This window comes from Zingiber officinale, chromosome 11A (assembly GCF_018446385.1).
Source record: "Zingiber officinale cultivar Zhangliang chromosome 11A, Zo_v1.1, whole genome shotgun sequence".
NCBI lineage: Eukaryota > Viridiplantae > Streptophyta > Magnoliopsida > Zingiberales > Zingiberaceae > Zingiber > Zingiber officinale.
In genome coordinates, this window is record NC_056006.1 from 12,210,006 (window position 1) to 12,218,197 (window position 8,192).

An 8,192-nucleotide genomic window follows, 5' to 3' on the forward strand; every position below is an offset into this window, starting at 1 on the left:
AATCAATATATGTGCTTAGGTGCTAAACATGTTAGCTTGAATAAGGACAACTCTAGAAATGTCAATCCTAGGATTAACTCATCTAAGGTTAAGGAGAACTTAGATAGGAATCCCAAAACTACTAGACATATGCCTAGGAGTACCTCAAAGAAAAATGAAAAATTAAAAATTGAGGTATTAGAGAAGGAGAATCAAGTCTTGAGGTCAAGACTTGATACTTTGGAAAAGGCTCTTAAGAACTTAGAGCAGTCATCTCTAGGGTTTAAGGGTCAAAAACCAATGTCCGAGGACAAGAAAGGTTTGGGTCACAAACCTAAGTCCCAAGTGGTCAAGCCCACTTATCATAATGTTCCATTCGATTATGGAACAAAATCTAGGGCTAGGAAGACCATCACCAAGGTCACAAGGGGAGTCACCCCTAGAGTGGATCTTGATGAGTCCCAAATGACCAAGGCTTTAAAGCCTAGGAGGGTTGCTAGGGAAGTCATCCCTAGTGAATATTTAGTGAACCCAATGAGCTCAAATAGGTTTTAGGTTCCTAGGAGCGTGATTTCATCACGCTAGATGGGTTAGGGTATGCCAACCTTACTTGAATAGGTAGTTAACCTAATCATGGCAAAAGGTGGCACTTTAGAAATTCTCAAGGTGTAATCAAGCCTTGAAAATGAAATGAAAAGTTATTCCTAAGGTGATTAGGATGTGTCAATCATATTTGAGGAGTTGTCTAGAGTCAATCTAATTGGCACATAGTGATCTAAAAATCTTTGGTATAAGATGCTAGGTCTATTACACTTAGGAATATAGAACCTATGGCAAAATGATCAAAATTATCAAAAATGGCAACTAAGGCTAGAATTAGGTATTTTCTATACCTTTATATATTATTTGCCATGTATTGTTTGTCATATGTCATGTCATGACATCATATTTATTTTATGATCATTTAAAATGTCATGATAATGCTTAGGTTAGTTAAATGTCATGCTTTATTTAAGTTTCATACTTTATGCCATGACATCATGACATTGGCACATGTTTCCATTTATGATACAATTATATGCCATGTCATCATCTTGTGCATTAATGATCAATTAACTTGATTTAAGGATAAGAAACACAATTTGATATGGAAATCAAATTGTTGTTTAGAAAAATGCATGAGAACTTAGAATAAGCTAACCTAAATCCATATCTCACATCAAAATTGACTTGGATGTGTTTGATACACCTTAGATGTGTGTGAGATATTAGGATGATGAGTTAGGATCAAGGTGCATAGTTCTTGTACCTAGATGAGCCTAATTCTAATTGGAGGATCATAGGGAAAGCTTGTGTACAAGTCATGTACATATAGTCCTGAGATTATGATCCTAAATTAAAGGGTTTAAAATCATTTTAAAATTGATTTGAAAAACCTTGATGAAGCTTTTCTAGTGATAGCATTCATCATTGAACAAGTGATACAAAGAGTGATTAACTTTGAGCTATTTCAAAGACTTTTGAACTTTGTATCAAGATTGAAAAAATGGAAGATATTTTCATAGAAAACTATTTTTCCATGATAGTATGTGGTATGAGAAATGTATCCTCAAAATTTCACAATTTTTCAAATTTTCTGTGATTTTCTAGAGGTTTCTGAATTTCGGGAAGGAAAAAATTCAGAAATCTGTCCATCAGTGTCGGGATCGGTCACTGGACCAATCCAGGGCTTTCCTGATCGGTCACTGGACCGATCCAGAGGGAGCCTGATCGGTCTGGTGACCGATCAGGGCGTGCCAAATTGCTGAAATTCGACTGGTTGTCTGAAATTTCAGCTCGAGAGTTGGTATTTTGAAGGTTTGAAACTCTCCAAGACATTGTTGGTGCAATGGTCAAGGGGGAATTTTACCTATTAGTCAAGGGGAGTTGACTTTTAGGGGGAGTTTTTACTCTTAAAGACTTGAGTGATATGGGATTATCACTAAGTTAATTGTTGATCTTAGTATCAAGGGAGAAATTAAGGGTTTCAATGAAAGGTATGGGACCTTCATTAGAAAGAAACTCTTGACCTTGATTCACTCTTTTTGATGTGTGTCAAAAAGGGAGAGAGTGTAGGTTTGGGGAGAATGTTCAAGGAAGAACATTAGAAAACTTAAGTTTGATTATGAGTTTTGTCAAACATCAAAAAGGGGGAGATTGTTGGTGCAACCTGGTTGACCAGACTCGAGTTGACTTGACTCGAGTTGTGTTTTGATGTTTGACGAGTTATGTTTGACGTGAACAGAAAAGTTGTATCTTGATGTTTTACAAGGATACAATCTTGGGAGATTGTGGGTGCAACCCGTGGTCAAGGTTGACCTGGTTGACCCGAGGTGAGTTGACCTGACTCGGAAAAGTCCAAGCAGGGAGTTTGGCATGGTGAAAAGTCCAAGCAGGGAGTTTGGCATGGTGAAAAGTCCAAGCAGGGAGCTTGGCACGGGAAAAGTTCAAGTATGGAGACTTGGCACGGAGAAGTCCAAGTATGGAAGCTTGGCACATGGGAAGTCGGAGAGGGCTCGGCAGCTCGTTCTCCGGACTTTGGTTAGAGAGGGCTCGGGAGCTCGTTCTCTGGACCGGATGGAAGTCGGAGAGGGCTCGGTAGCTCGTTCTCTGGACCGGATGTGGAAAGTCCTGGTGAGTGAAGCCGAGACCTAGTGAGTGAAGCAGTGAAGGCGTGGAAAATCTGGTGAGTGAAGCCAGGCGGTGGGAAAGTCCTGGTGAGTGAAGCAAAACCCTAGTGAGTGAAGCTAGGTGAAAGTCCCAGTGAGTGAAGCGGGAGTGGGAAAGTCCCGGTGAGTGAAGCGAAAAGTCCTGGTGAGTGAAGCCGGTTGGTGAAAATTCCAGTAGGTGAAGGTTGGCCAAGTGTGAGTGAAGCCAGGCAAGGAAAAATCCAGATGGATCAAGGCTGATCGGACATCTGGTGTTGTGAAGGTCAAGAAGGTCAAGGGAGTGACCGGATACTTGCACGAAGAGAAAGTCCAAGTGGGTCAAAGGATTGACCGGACACTTGGTAGAGAGTCTTAGCAGTCAAGGGAGTGACAGGATGCTAAGCATGATGTACCAACAGTCAAGGTTGACCGGATGTTGGTTTGGAAGGCTTGGGACTTGGTTTGGGCAAAACCAAGCTCCGGATCGATCGATGGATCGATCCAGTGATACATCAGTATCTGGATCGGTCCGGTGACCGATCGGATAACAAACAGAACTTCTGTAAGTCATCTGATCGATCTGGAGACCGATCAGAGAAGTTGAGACAAGATTCGGGAGTGAACTGATCGGTTTGCGGACCTGGACCGATCGAGAAGCTCGATCGGTCCCGGGACGATCGAGTCTTCTGACCGATCGAGACATAGCCGATCGGTCCGAGCTCTGATCGGTCCCAAGACCGATCAGAACACTCCTGGACGTCGGTGTGACTCAACGGCTAGATTTCTGTGTTGTTTTTGTCTTCTTCTTCTCAGGTTATATATCGAGATCGAGGGCCTCTACAGGAACACTTCTTGCTCTTCCTCCTTACTGCGATTTGAGCTTTGTTGAGCTCTCGATTTGCTGAAGCTTCGCGTGAGCTTCGTGCTGGTTTTCTAGCTGCTGGAGCCGTGAAGCTGCTGCTTCATCAACGGACTCCGACGAGAAGGCAAGCAAGTGTGTTTACAATTTCTATTGTCCTTGTTTGTTTCCTCTATTGTTGTACTCCTCTGTTTTGCTGTTGCAAAGACTTTGTGGTGAGGTTTCTCCACCCAGAAGGAGTTCATATTAGCCGGTTATCCGGGGTTTCATCCACCGACGGATTGATAGGCTTCGTCCACCTTACGAACACGCCGAGGAGTAGGAGTTTCATCTCCGAACCTCGTTACATCACTGCGTCTAAGGTTTGATCTTCTCGTTCTTGTTTCTATTATTGTATTTCCGCTGCGCTAACTAGATTTGTAGAAAGAAACGCGAATTTGGGGTCGGCTATTCACACCCCCCCCTCTCTAGCCGCGTCCGTCGATCCTAACAGTGTCTACTTAGGAATCAAGAAACACAAAGATTGATAAGAGGATAACATAGTCTATGTCTTATTCATCAATCTAGATATCAAGGATAGAAGGATCAAGTTATACAAGATAATAGACACAGAAAGTTTAGATCAAATCTCGATATTCTCGTCACTTATATAGTAATAATGTATTGCTAGATATCACTCATTGTTTATGTATCTAAAATGGTTTTAAATATATTACCAATGTTATGAGAGTATATTGGGTCACACACAAAGAACATATTGATTTAGAGATAGGTTAATTTAGTATGACTAAATTATTATGAGCCTTAAGATTATTAGGTTACTCATTGAGTTAGACTCATTGGGTTGGATTGATTCTAATCCGAGTTAGACTCATTAAGTTAAATTTAATTGAATCCACTCATTGAAGAAGGAAGATCAAAAGACAATGATGATTAATTTGGATTAATCATGCATTAATAAGAGAAAGACCAAAGGACAAAAACCCTTGGGTATTCATTGGATGAATATAAAAGGATTGTTGGCATATATTTTATACATGAGACTTATCATCTTCTTTTTCCTCCTCTTCTTCTTCTTGGTCGAAACTTTCTTGAGGGGTTGCTAGAACAACCAAGGTTGTTTCTTCTCCAAGTCATGAGTTCGTGAGACGAATGGGAGAACGTGTTCATGTGGATACTATAGAGGCGTGAACACTTGATCATGCTGAGATCTGCATCCAAAGAAAAGTTGTTGTCAGAAGTTCATGTTTACGCAACAAAGGTAGAACTTTCAATTCAACTAATATACGGTTTTCTTCGCATGGATCTTCTAGAAATGATCTTGATAATATTCCACTACGCTTGTGTTGTTTTACGCTCAAGATCCTTACATGCTGATGATATGCTACTGGATGGAAATGGCATGAAGTTTGTGATAGAAGTCAAATCATGGATTTTATCATAATTTGACTTAATAGATATGAGAGAAACATAATACATCTTAGGAGTAAAGATCATTAGAGATTAATTAAAAAGACTTTTGGATTTATCTTAAGAGACCTATATCACTAAGATACTACAATACTTCAATATGTCAAATTGTAACATTGAACAAATACTTATAACGAGAGATACTGTTCTGAACAAAAGTATGTATCCTAAGACTCCTAAAGTAATAGCCAAAATAAAAAAAAAACCATATGCTAGTGTCATTGATTGTTTGATATATAATATATTATGTACTTGTCTTGATATAAGCTATGTTATTGACTTAGTTAGCCATTTCCAGTCCAACACAAGATCGAGACACTGGAAAGCGGTGAAGAGAATATTTAGATATCTTAAAGGGGCAATAGATTATTGTCTCTGTTTCTAAGGATCTGTGATGAGCTTGAAGGGATACACAGATACAGATTGGGCAAGAGACCTTGATGATAGAAAATCCACATATGACTATATTTCTTACTTAATGGTGCCTCATCTCATGGAACTACAAGAAACATGCTTGTGTAGCCCTATCGACAATGGAAGCTGAGTATATGGCTTGTGCAGCGACTGTATAAGAAGTTGTCTGGTTGAGAAGGTTCCTGAAATATCTGAGAATTGCTGAAGACAGTGAGAGTCCTATTATAGTGTACTGTGACAATCAAGCTAATATAGCTTTTTCCAAGGATCCCAAATATCACAACAAAGGCAAATATATATAAATTAAGTATAATTTTGTAAGGGATATTATTGACAAGAAAAAGATAATTCTTGAGTATATCCCTACACATGCTATACTTGTAGATCATTTTATTAAGTTATTGACTAAAGAGTAATTTCAAGGATATGTGAAGTCTTTGAGACTTCATAAAATGTAACACTTTGTAAAAATAATTGGATATATGAAATGTCATGATCTGTTCAGTATAAATATCTTTGTTACATTTGGATAAAGTCTCGGTGAGCATGTTGGCAGGTTGAGATTGGTCCACTCACATAGATAATTATCTCTCTTTGTTAAGTATAAATAAAGGTAAGATCATTACTTATGAGACAACTTATGTATTTGTGAATAGAGACATACCCATAAGTTAATGTCACCTTAATAATTATGTTAAGATAAGATCATGTATGTCATAATAATTATCAAAGTAAATGAACTCACCATTTACTAAATCTGTTGGAGGTCAGATTTGAATTTATATGTTGAATTTAGGATTAGACATTAGGTATGTCTAGGTCAAAATCTATACGATGTTAAATTTGAAAAAAAATGTGCTCTTTTTAGTAAAGAGAATAACATTATAACATGTGATTTATACCACATGTGCTATTACGATAATAAGCGTAGTAGGAGAATGGATCTTTACTTCTCTACTATATAAGACCCTTGAGATTATAAATTAATCTCAATTTTATCCTAAGTAACTATTTACTTGAAGTTATAATCAGTATCTGCTATTTTAGCATATATTATATAGTTATGGATGATTCGGTTTATGAAACATAACTAGAAAAATGACTGATTAAAATGAATAGGTTTTAGCTAAAAAGAAATATTATGATAGATTTACATCTTTGATATTTATTCACTAGTTGACCGATTACATTTTTTGTTGAGTATATAAAATATGATTGTGAATAATTATATTAATTGGAGATATAGAATACGCTCTAGACATAATTATCATTATAAGATATTAGAGATGCTTGTACTGATATAAATGGTTTAATCTAGAGTAAAGATAAGATATAGATGTCTTTGATTCATTTGAAAGAGCAATTAAGAAAAATGTAACAACTTTATTAACATTGATCGCTCCAAGAGCGACTATGTAAGGTATAACAATCTCCTTAGTATTAATCGCTCAGTATGTTTGTTGTCCCACTAACTATTTTCCCTAATATATGAAATGGATGTTCTTGTATAGTTTTTGTAACTTGATTCTTGTATAGTCTTTGTGACTTGATTCTTGTATAGTCTTTGTGACTTGATTCTTGTATAGTTTTTGTGACTTGATTCTTATATAGTCTTTGTGACTTAATTTTTGTGTAGTCTTTGTGATTTAATTCTATTTAGTCTTTGTGACTAATTAGCCTTGGTGACTTGACTTGGATGAGTGGGAGATGTAGGTAATGAGAACGTGTAAAAATGGGGTTGACCATGATGCGCACATTGCCCACATTTAATTGGGACAAATAACCATACTACCCCTGGTGGATTCCCATTATATAAGCATCTAAGTCATTTATCTTAAAGGGGGAAGAGAGAGACAAGAAAGAAATACAGAGAGAAAAGGAGAACATTCGAGTTGTAAGACAGATTTGTTTTGTGGATATGTGAAGGGCTTTCTGATTCTGTGATCGCTCTTCCAACAACAAGCATCATTCTTCTTCAAGAGATCTCTTTGGGAGATCACTGTAAGTTTTTATGTATATCATGCTTTAGAATTGTTACAGCCATTGCCCAACATTTCCTAGTCATATGCATAGGCAGAAGTTGACTTGGCAGTTACAAGCGATTGTAAGGCAGTTTTGTCAAACTGTCATGCCACATGTCTTACCTGCCTATCCACATCACTTGCTGCTTTAGTACCATGTCAAGCATCAGCCTGCACCCTTGTGCTTGGCCCAGGCCCGACTCCACAAACTAATTGCTTTGGCACCATGCCAAATGCTAACTGGCACTGCCAATACATGGCCCAAGTCCTGCACCGCAGACTTCGGTGAAAACATCCTTCTATCCCTCATGCTCTATTACATGCACCCACCACATGCCATGACTCGCCTTTTCTGCAAACCTTACTTGGCTAAATGCTCAGACTCCGTACGTCCAATCTTCACATCTATTCGCCACCATCAAATCAACCTCTTGCTCGACTTGTTCTTGGACAACCCCTATCCGCTGCCACAAATCCTGTCGCTGTTTAGCATGCCTTATGCACATGCCTAATAAACTAGATTAAAGGAGCATCGAGCTAATGATTGTGCCTAGCTTTGCCAATGAGTTAAGGGACTAACATGTGGTTACAATATAATATCGATCGAAATTAAAAATATGTATATTATAATTTATAATTATTGTAATACAATATTATTAGTATTGATTAAGGTTAAATTATTCAAAATGATAGTAGTTAGGGTATAGTTTAGTTTGAATGTCAATATATGTCATTTTTTTAATATATATATATATATATATA